Here is a 16,329-nt window from a genome sequence, read left to right as displayed (position 1 = left end):
ATCAGCCATGATCTTGTTGAATAGCAGAGCAGGCTTGAGGGGCCGAGTGGCCTACTCCTGTTCCTCATTCGTCTGTTTGCATGCATGATCCTGAATCATTGGAACAAGTGGACATAGGGCCTGATAATCTAACCTCTCACTCAGAGACTGGCACCTCTCACCAGCCAGGGCCCCCCTCACGACTGGCAGTGCCTGGGATTTTCCACTTAACGTTCAGTGGGTTACTTTAAAATGGTTGTAAGTTACTGAGACAAACAATGGAACTCATATTCACATTGCTCCTTCCATGACAGGATAGCCCAAAGTTTTAAGTTTTATTTATTAGTCACAAGTAAGGCTTACCTTAACACTGCAATGAAGTTACAGTGGAATTCTCCTAGTCGCCACACTCCGGCGCCTGTTCGGGTCAATTCACCTAACCAACACATCTTTCGGACTGTGGGAGGAAACCGGAGCACCCGGAGGAAACCCACGCAGACATGGGGAGAACGTGCAAACTCCACACAGACAGTGACCCAAACCAGGAATCAAACCCGGGTCCCTGGTGCAGTGAAGCAGCAGTGCCAACCACTGTACCACCGTGGCGCCCACAACCAATGAAGTACTTTGCAAGTGTAGTCGCTATTGTAATCTAGGGAAACTCGGAGGCCATATGTGCACAGCAAGATCCCATAAACAGCACTAGGTGTCTGGGTAAGGGGAAGCTAGGTAAGTGTGTGTGAGAGAGGAAAGAATAGAAGAGTATGATGATAGGGTGAGAAGTAGGAGGGGAGGCATGGGGAGCATAAACACTGGGATAGAATGGATCAAATTCTATCCAATGCTATATAATAAGCTGTATCAGGGATATTGGTTGAGGGGCAAATGCTGATGGATGTCTGGCTTGATGACAGATAGAAGTCTCACAACACCAGGTTAAAGTCCAACAGCTTTATTTGGTAGCAAATACCATAAGCTTTCGGAGCAATGCTCCTTCGTCAGATGGAGTGGTCTCTGTTCTCAAACAGGGCACAGACACAGAAATCAAATTACAGAATACTGATTAGAATGCAAATCCCTACAGCCAGCCAGGTCTTAAATGCACAGACAATGTGGGTGGAGGGAGCATTCAACACAGGTTAAAGAGATGTGTATTGTCTCCAGACAGTACAGCTTGTGAAATTGTGCAAGTCCAGGAGTCAAGCTGTGGGGGTTACTGATAATGTGACATAAATCCAACATCCCGGTTTAGACCGTCCTCATGTGTGCGAAACTTGGCTATCAGTTTCTGCTCAGTGACTCTGCGCTGTCGTGTGTCATGAAGGCCGCCTTGGAGAACGCTTACCTGAAGATCCAAGGCTGAATGCCCGTGACAGCTGAAGTGCTCCCCCACAGGAAGAGAACAGTCTTGCCTGGTGATTGTCGAGCGGTGTTCATTCATCCGTTGTCGTAGCGTCTGCATGGTTTCCCCAATGTACCATGCCTCGGGACATCCTTTCTTGCAGCGTATCAGGTAGACAACGTTGGCCGAGTTGCAAGAGTAGGTACCATGTACCTGGTAGATGGTGTTCTCACGTGAGATGATGGCATCCGTGTTGATGATCCGGCACGTCTTGCAGAGGTTGCTGTGGCAGGGTTGTGTGGTGTCGTGGTCACTGTTCTCCTGAAGGCTGGGTAGTTTGCTGCGGACAATGGTCTGTTTGAGGTTGCGTGGTTGTTTGAAGGCAAGAAGTGGGGGTGTGGGGATGGCCTTGACGAGATGTTCGTCTTCATCAATGACATGTTGAAGGCTCCGGAGGAGATGCCGTAGCTTCTCCGCTCCGGGGAAGTACTGGACGACGAAGGGTACTCTGTCCACCATGTCCCGTGTTTGTCTTCTGAGGAGGTCGGTGCGGTTTTTCGCTGTGGCACGTCGGAACTGTCGATCAATGAGTCGAGCGCCATATCCTGTTCTTATGAGGGCATCTTTCAGCGTCTGGAGGTGTCTGTTGCGATCCTCCTCATCCGAGCAGATCCTGTGTATTCGGAGGGCTTGTCCGTAGGGGATGGCTTCTTTTACGTGTTTAGGGTGGAAGCTGGAGAAGTGGAGCATCATGAGGTTATCCGTGGGCTTGCGGTACAGTGAGGTGCTGAGGTGACCGTCCTTAATGGAGATGCGTGTGTCCAAGAATGCAACCGATTCCGGAGAGTAGTCCATGGTGAGTCTGATGGTGGGATGGAACTTGTTGATGTCATCATATAGTTGTTTCAGTGATTGCTCACCATGACTCCAAAGGAAGAAAATGTCATCGATGTATCTAGTGTATAGCATCGGTTGAAGGTCCTGTGCGGTGAAGAAGTCTTGTTCGAACCTGTGCATGAAGATGTTGGCATATTGAGGTGCGAATTTTGTCCCCATGGGTGCTGTGTTGAATGCTCCCTCCACCCACATTGTCTGTGCATTTAAGACCTGGCTGGCTGTAGAGATTTGCATTCTAATCAGTATTCTGTAATTTGATTTCTGTGTCTGTGCCCTGTTTGAGAACAGAGACCACTCCATCTGACGAAGGAGCATTGCTCCGAAAGCTTATGGTATTTGCTACCAAATAAACCTGTTGGACTTTAACCTGGTGTTGTGAGACTTCTTACTGTGCTTACCCCAGTCCAACGCCGGCATCTCCACATCTTGATGACAGATGACATGGAGTGTTTGTAAAGGATTGTTTTTCCAACTGGAGGCCTGTGATTAGCGGTGTGCCTCAGGGATCAGTGCTGGGTCCACTGTTGTTCGTCATTTATATTAATGATTTGGATGAGAATTTAGCGAGCATGATTAATAAGTTTGCAGATGACACCAAGGTTGGTGGCATAGTGGACAGTGAAGAAGGTTATCTAGGATTGCAATTCTTGATCAATTGGGCCAGTGGACTGATGAATGGCAGACGGAGTTTAATTTAGGTAAATGCGAGGTGATGCATTTTGGTAGATCGAACCAGGGCAGGACTTACTCAGTTAATGGTAGGGCGTTGGGGAGAGTTATAGAACAAAGAGATCTAGGGTTACAGGTTCATAGTTGTGCGAAAGTGGAGTCACAGATGGACAGAGTGACGAAGAAGGCATTTGGCATGCTTGGTTTCATTGGTCAGAACATTGAATGCAGGAGTTGGGACATCTTGTTGAAGTTGTACAAGACATTAGTATGGCCACACTTGGAATACTGTGTACAGTTCTGGTCACCCTGTTATAAAAGTGGTAAGAAAAGGGCGGCATGGTCAAGTTGGGCCGAAGGGCCTGCTTCCATGCTGTAAACCTCTATGACTCTGTGACTCTGTGACTCTATTGCTCTTTGACCATCCGTCCTAATACCTCTTAAAGCTCAGTAAGTTTTTTTTGTCCAGTTACGCCATGTTCGCAATGTTCAAGGCACGATATAAATGCGAGCTGTTGTTGTACCCGACAGTGGACAGTTGATTGTTCAGCCGTAGGTAAAGACACCTGAGTCCAGGAAAACCTGAATGCAGGCAGGAAACAAGAGGATGAATAATAAGCAGCAAGGAGAAATGTCAGGACAAAGAGTAAGAGGGCAAACAGTCCTGTTGTAACTTGTTGTCGGCAGAAAAATGTTACAAGCAATCCAACTATCATGTTAAAAAGCTTGGCTCTTGAATTGGTTCCGGTGTGTCAGAGGATTTGTGTGATAAATTAGCCTCTCTGTTCAGACTGAGATCACAGCCACATTCCCAGAGTCACTGACATTTCACAGAGTGGGTAGGATTCCCAACTGTTTTGTCTTTGATGCTGTTATCAGGCCCACGGAGGTCCGGGAAATGCAGGGAGACCTTGGATCATTTACCGCGCATCCGGGGGGATCGGTACGAGTTAATCCATCACTGACATCACAGCGACCCTTCGAACCTTCTCAAAGTTCAGCTCCGCATTCAGAAAATTCACCGATATTTCACATGGATTCAAATCTCGGCAATGGCAGACAAGATTACTGTATACACATCATGATACACCCTGTCAGGCCAAAATGATAAATTTCCTGCCTTTACATTCTGCCTGCAGGAGACGAGGAGACAAAATTGGACATTCCCCCAAAATTCACACAGTGATCACAACCCATGATTAACTCGTGCACATCAGCATGTCAGCTACGACTCTCACCAATTTTTACAGATGCACCATAGAAAGCATTCTTTCTGGCTGTATCACAGCTTGGTATGGCTCCTGCTCTGCCCAAGACCGCAAGGAACTACAAAAGGTCATGAATGCAGCCCCAATCCATCACTCAAACCAGCCTCCCATCCATTGACTCTGTCTACACTTCCCGCTGCCTCGGCAAAGCAGCCAGCATAATTAAGGACCCCACGCACCCCAGACATTCTCTCTTCCAACTTCTTCCATCGGGAAAAAGATACAAAAGTCTGAGGTCACGCACCAACCGACTCAAGAACAGCTTCTTCCCTGCTGCTGTCAGACTTTGAATGAACTTACCTTGCATTAAGTTGATCTTTCTCTACATCCTAGCTATAACTGTAACACTACATTCTGCATTCTATCCTTTCCTTCTCTATGAATGGTATGCTTTGTCTGTATAGCGCGCAAGAAACAATACTTTTCACTGTATGTTAATACATGTGACAATAATAAATCAAATCAAATCAAACTTGTTTGCTTGACTGATTGCTGTGTGCAAGCAGATTGGCAGCTATTCCACCATGATGTGCTGTTGACTGACTGGATGCACTGGCTAAATTTCCCCTGCACTTCTTAAAATGGAGGTACATCTGTGGCTGGAGTCATGCAGGAACCCACGCTGACCTGGGGTGAAAGAGAAGAGTGAACCAATGTTGGCTCCTCAGGGTTTTTAGATGTTGCATTGGAGGCCTGATGGAGCAGATGAAAAGGAAGAGAGATGTTTCCATGCAGAGAAGTCCAGGACATCTCCACGCTTGTTCTCAAAAGGCAGTGGGAGCAGATTATCCATGCAGGTAGGAGCCAAGGCCAGATCACCGGGTCGCAATGCAGCAAGATGCTCATCACCTCAAGAGTGGTCAAAGTCAATGAATGTATCTTCAAGTGCAGCATACAACTAGCTGCACCATTCTCCCCAGCCACTGCTCATCCCACACCCACACCATTCCCCTACTAACATTCATAGAATCATAGAATCCCTACAGTACATTAGGAGGCCATTCGGCCCATCGAGTCTGCATCAACAACAATCCCACTCAGGCCCTATCCCCATAACCCCACATATTTACCCCATTAACTCCTCAAACCCAGGCTGGACATACTCCGGGAGATATCACTGGGTGACACAGTAGCACAGTGGTTAGCTCTGCTGCCTCACAGCGCCAGGGACCCGGATTTGATTCCGGCCTCGGGTCACTGTGTGTGTGGAGACCGCACGCTCTCCCCGTGTCAGTGTGGGTTTCCTCCGGGTGCTCTTTTTCAGCCCACGTTCGAAAGATGTGCGGGTTAGGTAGATGGGCCGTGCTAAATTGACCCTTAGTGTCAGGGAGATTAGCAGGGTAAATGTGTAGGGTTATGGGAATAGGGCCTGGGTGGGATTGTGGTTGGTGCAGACTCGATGGGTCGAATGGCCTCCTTCTGCACTGCAGGGTTTCTATGAACTGAAGATAGAGATAGATAGGCTCTTGATTGGTAAGGGGATCAAAGATTACGGGGAAAAGGCAGGAGAATGGGGTTGAGAAACTTATCAGCCATGATCGAATGGCGGAGTAGACTCGATGGGCCGAATGGCCCTATTCTGCTCCTATATCGTATGGTCTTATTTTGGCGGAAATACCGACATGGGGTGGCACGGTAGCACAGTGGTTAGCACTGCTGCTTCACAGCTCCAGGAACCTGGGTTCGATTCCCGGCTTGGGTCACTGTCTGTGTGGAGTTTGCACATTCTCCTCGTGTCTGTGTGGGTTTCCTCCGGGTGCTCCGGCTTCCTCCCACACTCCAAAGATGTGCGGGTTAGGTTGACTGGCCATGCTAAAATTGCCCCTTAGTGTCTTGAGATGGGTAGGCTAGAGGGATTAGCGGGTAAATATGTAGGGATATGGGGGTAGAGCCTGGGTGGGATTGTGGTCGGTGTAGACTCGATGGGCCGAATGGCCTCTTTCTACACTGTAGGGTTTCTATTCTATTCTATTCTGAGACCTGGCAGTGGTTTCGGAGTTGAGGGGTTGGGGGAACAAATTCAAAACCGGCTGGTCGCTTGATTGAGAAACAAGTTTGGCATTTGAACACTATCCGCTCGACGGAATGAATTTGCACCCTGCTCGATTCAAAAAGTCAGGAACATAAGAACCAGGAGCAGGAGTGGGCCATTCAGCCCCTCGAGCTTGCTCCTCCACTCAATGCAATCATGGCTGATCCTGTCTTAGCCTTAACTCCACTTTCCTGCCCATCCCCCATAACCCTTCAGGCCAATAATGGCGACTCACTTTGTAGATCTTCACAACTGAAACATTAAGGTTCACATTGTCCTTTTCTGATCTCATTTCCATTATTAAGGTTGATGTTGCTCATCGTCCCGACTGGATTTAATTCATTTCTTTTTCAAACACGGTTCCACTTCTTTATAAGCTTATTTATTAGTCGCAAGCAAAGCTTACATTAACACTGCAATGAAGTTACTGTGAAAATCCCCTCGTCGCCACACTCTGTTCGGGTACACGGAGGGAGAATTTAGCATGGCCAATGCTCCTAACCACAGCACGGTGGCACAGTGGTTGGCACTGCTGCTTCACCGTGCCAGGGACCTGGGTTCAATTCTTGGCTTGGGTCACTGTCTGTGCGGAGTCTGCACGTTCTCTCCATGTCTGCATGGGGTTCCACTGGGTGCTCCAATTTCCTCCCACAGTCTGAAAGACGTGCTGGTTAGGGTGCACTGTCCGTACTAAATTCTCCCTCAGTGTACCCGAACAGGCGCCGGAATGTGGCGACTAGGGGATTTTCACAGTAACTTAATTGCAGTGTGAATGTAAGCCTTACTTGTGACGAATAAACAAACTTTAACTTTAACCTAACCAGCACATTCTTTCAGACTGTGGGAGGAAACCGGGGCACCTGGAGGAAACCCACGCAGACACGGGGAGAACGTGCAGACTCCGCACAGACAGTGACCCAAGCTGGGAATCAAACCCGGGTCCCTGGCGCTGTGAGGCAGCAGTGCTAACCACTGTGCCAATGTTCCGGCCTGAATGGAATTTTCCCACCCCTCCCGCCACGGGAATTGTAGTGGGCGGGACAGTAGGCTCGGCAGACCAGGCAAAGTTCCAGTGACCTCGGGTGGGAATTTCCGGTCATGGGGGCGAGGGCAGCCAGAAACTCCCGCCCTCTGTATCGATCAGTCAAGCAAAGGTCCAAATGCTGAGTCATGTTTTGGTCTTTCTTTAATCTCCCTGTAACGCATCCAAGGGAAAAATCTACAAATGCCCTTGCTTGTCACCAGCAACCACTGAACACTGTCTGTGGAGGAATAATAGTTACGGTGGTGTGGTCACATTTGTGCCCATCCATTCTACTTTTATTCCTGTCCTGATAAAATTAGACTCAGCTTGAGATAAACTGTTATATAAGAAAGAGGAGCTGCTATTCAGAGATACAAGTAGCACTGAATGTGCGCGCACACACTATTCGAAGCCAAAGTGATTCTGACAGGGGTAACACAGCGTATCAGAGCCAAGAAACAAAGCCAGCTTTCGTTTTTATAGAGAAAAGGAGAGAAATGCCTTGAAAAAACAATCTCTTCTGAGAAGTGATCTGGAATTTGATCCCTTCAATATTAACTAATGAATGTTTGGAGCGTTGTGTGAAAATCCTTTGGGGATCTAGCAGAGGCACTAACCTGTGTAAAACACAAGGATGTGAGAAATTCCTAAGCTATACATTTCGGACAGTTCCACTCAGTGCAAAGTAAATGGTATCAGTGAGTGTTACACAGCACTGCTATAACCTGAGCTGAAGGAAACGGCAGCTGTGGGAGCTGGAGGAGCCCTGGTAAAATGTGGTCAGGAACAACTGTGTCATTTTCACCTAATGGAGGTTGAAGCAGCACAAATAGAATGGCTTTCAAATGAAATCCACACAGCCAATGTGTGTGAACATACACCGAATCCCGACAGTGCAGTAGGAGGTCACTTAGACCATCGAGTCTGCACCGACTCTCCGAAAGAGCATCGTTTCCCAGGTCCACCCCACCCCCCCCCCTCCAGCCCTATTCACATAACCCCAACACAGTTAGCATGGCCAATCCACCTGACCAGCCGAAGGGGGTTAAGGAACAGGACGGGACAAGATGCACAACCACTAGGTTCTTCAGCTGATTTTCCCACTCTCCGATGCTGTTCTTCAAACACTCAACACTCTTCAGATTCACCCAGATCCCTGGGTATCAGGCGGGAAGGTGGATAATTTAAGTCGCTGAATAGCAGGGGGAGTAATGAGGCTACTCAAGTCAATGTGCCGCAGAAGTCAGCTTGTAAACTGGGATAAAAGGTAGCAACATATTCCAACTATTCAACATAATGAGAATCACTGCCAGCAACTAAATGCCTACTGACTGGCGAGAATAATATATCCCCCTCTTCCTCCTGACTTTGCATACATTAGAATGCTAATAGTTGTTGAATTGAAAACCGACAGACGAGGTTATGTCAAAGCCTCATATCTCATTGCTATCAAAACTTACCACAATCAGAATAATGTCTCTCTGATATTAGACTACATTCGGATAAATTCAATGACATTGGCTGGCAAATTAGTCGGAAAGTGAACCTGTTGACATCTTAAAGGTACAGCAGCCTTTTCAATCACTCAGTCAAAGTGAAATGTTAGCGTGAGAATAGACGCTGTTACCATGGGAGATAGTTTGATAGCGTAGCTTTTAATGTGGCTGGATGCTTGAAATCATGAAATAAAATGCTTAAACACCACAAGTGCCAAGATGTTGCCTGCCCCGTTCTCCACCCTTATCCTTGCCAAAGCTCATTGGGTTAATGTGTTGGGAACAGTGTGATAGAGGCTTAACTATGTGGCTTAGTCTGGAAGAGGGGTGACCCTGCCACCTCCCACACATCCCCCTCCCCCTCACCCCTCACCCCCATTGAACCTGATTAGAGGTACAATAACTCTACGGTTCCTGTTCTCTGATAGGAGATAAAATAATCTCTTTGGTTCCTGTTGAAAGGTCGCTGCATTTCCATTTTCTTCTAAAATGCAGTTTTGTGCTTTTTAAGGGACTATATAGAATCATAGAAACCTCCAGTGCAGAAGAGGCCATTTGGCCCATCGAGTCTGCACCGACCACAATTCCGCCCACAACCTATACCCCATAACTCCATGCATTTGCCCTAACTAGTCCCCCTGACACAAAGGGGCAATTTAGCATGGCCAATGCACCTAACCCGTACATCTATGGACTGTGGGAGGAAACCGGAGCACCCGGAGGAAACCCACGCAGACATGGGGAGAACATGTAAGCTCCACGCAGAGAGTGACCCGAGGCCGGAATCAAACCCGGGTCCCTGGCGCTGTGAGGCAGCAGTGCTAATCACTGTGCCACCTTCACACACACACACACACACACATACACACACACACACACACACATATATATATATATATAATATGTCTCTCTGATATTAGACTACACTCGGATAGATTCAATGACATTGACTGGCAAATTAGTTGGAAAGTGAACCTGTTGACATCTTAAAGCCCCAGCAGCCTTTTCAATCACCCAGTCAAAACAGATAGATAAATGACGACTGTTGTTGTTCAGGTCACAATTGGGCTCAGATTCTACTCCCCACTCCCCCACCCTCTGCGCTGAGCCCCTTGATACCCCAGCTGCTGAATGTACCTCTGAGGAGACACTATATAAGATCCTAATAAGTGCCTGGAGGACCTTCTTGCGCTTGCTAAGGCCACTGTTGAACAATGGGACAGCTTCTCCCTTAGCAACTAATCTCTGCACAAGACACTCCAGCACAATGGGCCGGATGCAGAACAAACCTTTCCTCATCCTGTTCCCCGCACTTTCTACATTAGGGTCACATTCAGGTTTGTTTGCATTGCTTTGGATTCTCTAAACAAGGATACTCACCGATCGTGACTGACTCTCTCTGGCTACTAACCAAGGCTGGAGCAGACAGCTGGTAAACGTGGTTTTACATTTGACCCGGAGATCAGCTTCCAACCACAAATCCTTCTCATCATCCTGAGGGTATGGACAGGGTGGATGTGGAGAGGACATTTTCTTTTGTGGGAGGATCTAGAACTGGGGGTCACTGATTAAAAATGAGGGATTGCTCATTTTGAATGGAGATGAGGGGAAATGTCTTTCTCCCAGGTGTGAGCCTCGGGAACTCTCTTCCTGAAAAGGCGATGTAAAAAGTCTCACAACACCAGGTTAAAATCCAACGGGCAGTGCCGGATTTAGGCATAAGCTAAACAAGCTACAGCTTAGGGCCTCACAATCCGCAGGGGCCTCACAAAATTTCAGAAGGTTTACAATGAAGAGAACATTTAAGAGCGGATACCAGAAAAGAAAAAGAAAGCATCAGCTTGAAGAGCAACTCAAAAAGTTACCAAAATCTATGAGAGAGATCAAGCCAGCCAAATGATAAATATGTAATCAGTAAATGCATTCATTTGAAAATAATTTGTATTTTTCACTTTAAATACCTTGCTATTAAATAATTAAAAGGCATAATTATGTTTTCAATTTTTTTGTGGTGACCCAAGGTCCTGTTTTGTGAGACCTTTGTGAGACCTTTTGGTGTAACTTTTTAACAAGGGGCCTCCAAGCTTTATATAGCTTAGGGCCTCACCAAGTCTAAATCCGGCACTGCCAACAGGTTTATTTGGAATCACGAGCTTTCGGAGTGCTGCCCCTTCATCAGGCGACTCACCTGATGAAGGGGTAGCGCTGCGAAAGCTCATGATTCTAAGTAAACCTGTTGGACTTTAACCTGGTGTCGTGAGACTTCTTACTGTGCCCCACCCCAGTCCAATGCCAGCTTCTACACATCATAATGGAAGCAGAGGCAGGAATTCTCCGGCCGTTCACGACCTGTCGCCACTGTAGCGGGGTCGGGGAATTTGGCGCTCAGACAAATCTCCGTTCGCTGCAGCGGGACCGGAAAATCCTGCCGGCTTGAACAGCTGGAAAATTCCACCCAATTTCTTTGAACATTTTTAAGGCAGAGGCGGATAGACTTTTAGTAAGCAAAGAGGTGATAGGTTATCGGGGAGGGGGGTGGGTGGTGTAGGCAGGATGCAGATTTGATGTTGCTATCAGGTCAGAGATGCCCACATCCCATAAAAGAATAAAGAAAAGGCTGGAACGTTGAATTGTTTAGTGTAACCGGAGTTTGGGAATTGTGACATCTGCCACTTTTTAATACAATTTTTGAATACTAGTGAGCCGTGCAGAAGGCTCACGTAGTGAATAGGAATTGAGCCATAAGTTGTGGAGGTTTGTATAATTGTGCAGGAAGAAATATTAGGTCAGTGTGAAATCAATATCGGGTTACAGTACTGCCTCTGCATGTTGAAATTGGCTTCTATAATTCCAGCATTGCAGCAGTGACCGGACTTCAGAAGTTCCTTGACTGATTCTGAAGTTGCGGAAGGCATCAATAAATGCAAGTCTTTCCTTACAGTCATCTGTGAATGTTGACATAGGCTGAACTTTTCGGATCGGGGTTAAGGAACTTTTCTGGCCCTTCCCACTGGCCGAATCTTCTGGTCCTGCCATTATCAATGGGATTTCCTATTGGTTCTGCTCTACATCGCTGGGAAACAGTGCACTGATGGCTGGACCGGAGGATCCCACCGGCCATGAAGACCGGAAAGTCTCCTGCATGAACCATGGATCCCAACAGTGAACCCCACCCTCTCACCACCTTCCGTGTGAACGACGCTTACTTGGCACTATTTTAAATCTCTGATACTTCATTTTCTCTCATTGGTTCCCCCTTCCCGATCTCTCAACGATAGGAAGCTACCTGCTTCCAGCGACCTTGTCTCGCACTTTTCCATAACCCGAGTTATTCGAAGAAAGGAAAACTTCAATTTTTCAAACCTTTCTCCCTATTTGTGAGCCTTGGCAACAACCTAACTAATCTGTGCCATAGCCTCTCAGTTTCCTGTGGGGTGGCAGGGTGGCACAGTGGTTAGCACTGCCGCCTCACAGCGCCAGGGACCCGGGTTCGATTCCCGGCTTGGATCACTGTCTGTGTGGAGCTTGCACATTCTCCCCGTGTCTGCGTGGGTTTCCTCCGGGTGCTCCGCTTTCCTCTCAATCCGAAAGACGTGCTGGTTAGGTGCATTGGTCATGCTAAATCCTCCCTCAGTGTACCCGAACAGGCGCCGGAGTGTGGCGACTGGGGGATTTTCACAGTTACTTCATTGCAGTGTTAATGTAAGCCTACTTGTGACACTGATAAATAAATAAACTTTAAACTTACCTACAGTGTGAAGAGCAACACTGCATCCTCAGTCTATATCTGCTTACCTTCTATAATTCTTGTGATGGAGCCAAGAATTTCATTAGATTTTTTTTTAAAACTGTCTCATCAACTGGCCTTTAAAGTCCTGTGATTCTGTGTGCTCTGTTGGAGGATGTTTAACAGAGCAGTAACGATGGACAGTGGGTGATATATTCGTGACACATGTACACGGATACTAAACGTTAAGAAGCTGGAAGGTTCTATTAACATAATGGATGTTTAATGATTTCATGTCTTGATGTTGCCAAAAAAATCTATGCTCAATTTAAAAGGCAAATAATGCTTCAACTGTTCCAGAGATCGGCACGCTTATAAAAGACTCTCTCTGCTTTGCCAGGATTACACTTCATGTGATCTCCTCCTCATGTTCACTGTCTCCCCCCTCATTGTTGCTGAATAGTCACTTCCAGCCCTGCTGAACCTCCATAAGACCATAAGACATCGGAGCAGAGTTAGGCCACTCAGCCCATCGAGTCTGCTCCGCCATTCAATCATGGCTGATATTTTTCTCATCCCCATTCTCCTGCCTTTCCCCTTAATCCCTGATCCCCTTATTAATCAAGAACCTACCTATCTCTGTCTTAAAGACACTCAATGACCTGGCCTCCACAGCCTTCTGCGGCAGAGTTCCACAGATTCACCACTCTCTGGCTGAAGAAATTCCTCCTCATCTCTGTTTTAAAGGATCGTCCCTTTAGCCTGATGTTGTGCCCTCTGGTTCTAGTTTTTCCTACTAGTGGAAACATCCTCTCCACGTCCACTCTATCCAGGCCTCGCATTTTCCTGTAAGTTTCAATAAGATCCCCCCTCACCCTTCTAAACTCCAACGAGTACAGACCCAGAGTCCTCAACCGTTCCTCATACGACAAGCTCTTCATTCCAGGGATCATTCTTGTGAACCTCCTCTGGACCCTTTCCAAGGCCAGAACATCCTTCCAACTCTGGCCTGAATGTGCCTCTTTTCCACTCATTGGGCCTACAGCTGCCTGGGTCCTCAGCTCTGCAAGTCAGTCTCTACCATCCTCTCCTTCTTTAAGATGCTCCTCAAAATCTCCCTCCTTGACCGAGATCGCAGCCTGAACATCTCTGAACATCTCCTCACGTCGCTCTGTGTCAAATTCATGCTCCTGTGAAGCATCTAGGGATAGTTTACCAGGTGCTACATAAATGCAAGTTGTTGCTATCATTGTTTAACTATCAATCTGCCTCTTTCTTTCAGAAAAGCACAATATTCACGTTAAAAAAATAATAAGCAAGAGAAAGAATCCCTTAACTTGCAAATGGAAATTCTTCTCTGTGGTGTAGTACAAAGCTGTACGTGAAGCACTTGCCCGGAGAGTGTTTGGTCAGTATTGGCTGAACATTCAAAGTCCGAGAAATAAGTTTCCAAGCACAAGGCAGCACGGTAGCACAGTGGTTAGCACTGCTGCCTCACAGCGCCAGGGACCCAGGTTCGATTCCTGGCTTGGATCACTGTCTGTGTGGAGTTTGCACGTTCTCCCCGTGTCTGCGTGGGTTTCCTCCGGGTGCTCCGGTTTCCTCCCACAGTCTGAAAGATGGGCAGGTTAGGTTGATTGGCCGTGCTAAATTGACCCTTAGGGCCTGATTTTACCATTTTGGTTCTAAGTGCTGAATCTGGGGGCAATTCAGATTCGACTTGGAAACCTGCTTTCAGGCGCCCCCCATTAGCACACAGCCTGAAAAAAAAAATTACCAGTCTGAATCGTGCTGTGGGCGGGGCTTAGCGTGGCTGAAACAATCGGAGCTCTGAGCTGCGCACGTGCAATGAGAAAGAAATTTGAAAAAGCGCGCCCGTGTCAGATCGCTCCCGGGCCGCAGAAAGCGCAGAAAGCAGCTCGGGAGTGATGGCCCCCACAGACATCACTGTCCCCCTTATCCACCCACTCCCCCCGCTACCCAGACTGATCACGACCTCCTGCCCCCTTCCCCCCTACCGATCGCCCACAGAGTGGCAGCAGACCCCCCTGCCCCCCTGCCCTACCCCCCCTGCCCCCCTGCCCTCCCCCCCCCCCCGCCGTCTCCCCCAACCAGTGATCCATTTTACCCACCTCCCCTCCCCCAGAGAATGATCTGGCCTCACCCCCCCCTCCCCCACCCAGAGAATGATCTGGCCTCACTTGCCCCACCCCCTCACTCCCACAGAGAATGATCTGGCCTCACTCCCCCCAACCCCCCGGAGGTACATCTGACCCACCTCCCTCCCCGCCCCCCCCCCCCCCCCCCCCACCCCCGCCGAGAATGATCTGGCCTCACTCCCTCCAACCCTCCAGAGGTACATCTGACCCGCCTCCCCCAACCAGACAATGATCTGCCCTCCTCTCCCCCTCATCCCGACAATGATCGGCCCTCCCTCCTACCTCCACCACCCCCACCCCACCCCCCCGCAACCAGAGAATGATCTGACCCGCCTTCCTCCCCCCTCCACCACCGATCTGAGTCAGAGAGCTGTTGGAAGCTCTGAACTCGCCTCTTCAGCAGCTGGAGCGCCTGAATCAGACTTTTATTCAGCATGTCCATTTCGGCGCGATTCCGGATCGGCAAACGCGGCGGTAAAGGGGGAAATGCTGATAAAGTTGGGCGGGCAGTTCATTAATTCAATTTAAATGCATGCAAATGCATTTAAATCGCCGTTGCGCCCGTTTCAGGCACGAATCTGATCGCGGCCATTCCCAGGTCTCGGTAAAGTGGCCATCTGCGCGGACGAGGGCACGGATCGCGTTAATGGCCTCACACCCGACTTTACCACACGGGCGTGATGCAATGGTAAAATTGGGCCCTTAGTGTCAGGGGGATTGGCAGGGTGGTTATGTGGGGTTGCGAGAATGGGGCCTGGGTGGGATTGTGGTCATTGCAGACTCGATGGGCCAATGGCCTCCTTCTGCACTGTCGAGATTCTATGCAAAGGTAACTGTGTGAGGACAGGTCAGTGCGGCTGTGGGTGGAATAAGAAAATGGATCCTTGGGTATTTTTTTCAGCCAGTTTGCTCTAGCCCCCAAAAGAAATTCCTCCTCATCTCTGTCTTAAATGGGGAATCCCCTCACTCTGAGATCATGCCCTCTGGTCCTAGACTCTCCCTCAAGGGGAAACAACCTCTCAGCATCTACCCTGTCAAGCCCCCTGAGAATGCCATCTGTCTCAATAAGGTCACCTCTCATTCTTCTGTACTCCAATGAGTACAGGCCCAACCTACTTAACCTCTCCCTCCTCATAAGAAAATCTTTCCATACCCGGTATCAACCTAGTGAAGGGGAGCCGATGTCCTAATGGTATTATCACTAGAATATTAATCCAGAAACTCAGCTAATGTTCTGGGGACCCGGGTTCGAATCCCGCCACGGCAGATGGTGGAATTTGAATTCAATGAAAAAAAATCTGGAATTAAGAATCTACTGATGACCCTGAAACCATTGTCGATTGTTGGAAAAACCCATTTGGTTCATTAATGTCCCTTTAGGGAAGGAAACCTGCCGCCCTCACCTCTGGCCTACATGTGACTCCAGAGCCACAGCAATGTGGTTGACTCTCAATTGCCCTCGGGCAACTAGGGATGGGCAATAAATGCTGACCAGCCAGTGACGCCCATGTTCCACGATTGAATAAAAAGAACATTCTCTGTACTGCCTCTGCTGCCAGTATATCTTTTCTTAGATAAGGGAACCAAATCTGTTCACAGTATTCCAGGTGTGGTCTAACTAGTGTCTTGTATAGTTTTAGCAAGACTTCCCTATTTTTATACTCTGCTTCCTTTGGAAAATGGTGACCAGGTCAGTTGAGGAGTTGACAGTTGAGGAGTCAGGAACGACCTTCTTG

This window comes from Mustelus asterias, chromosome 28 (genome assembly GCF_964213995.1).
Source record: "Mustelus asterias chromosome 28, sMusAst1.hap1.1, whole genome shotgun sequence".
Lineage (NCBI taxonomy): Eukaryota > Metazoa > Chordata > Chondrichthyes > Carcharhiniformes > Triakidae > Mustelus > Mustelus asterias.
This window is presented reverse-complemented; position numbering follows the sequence as displayed.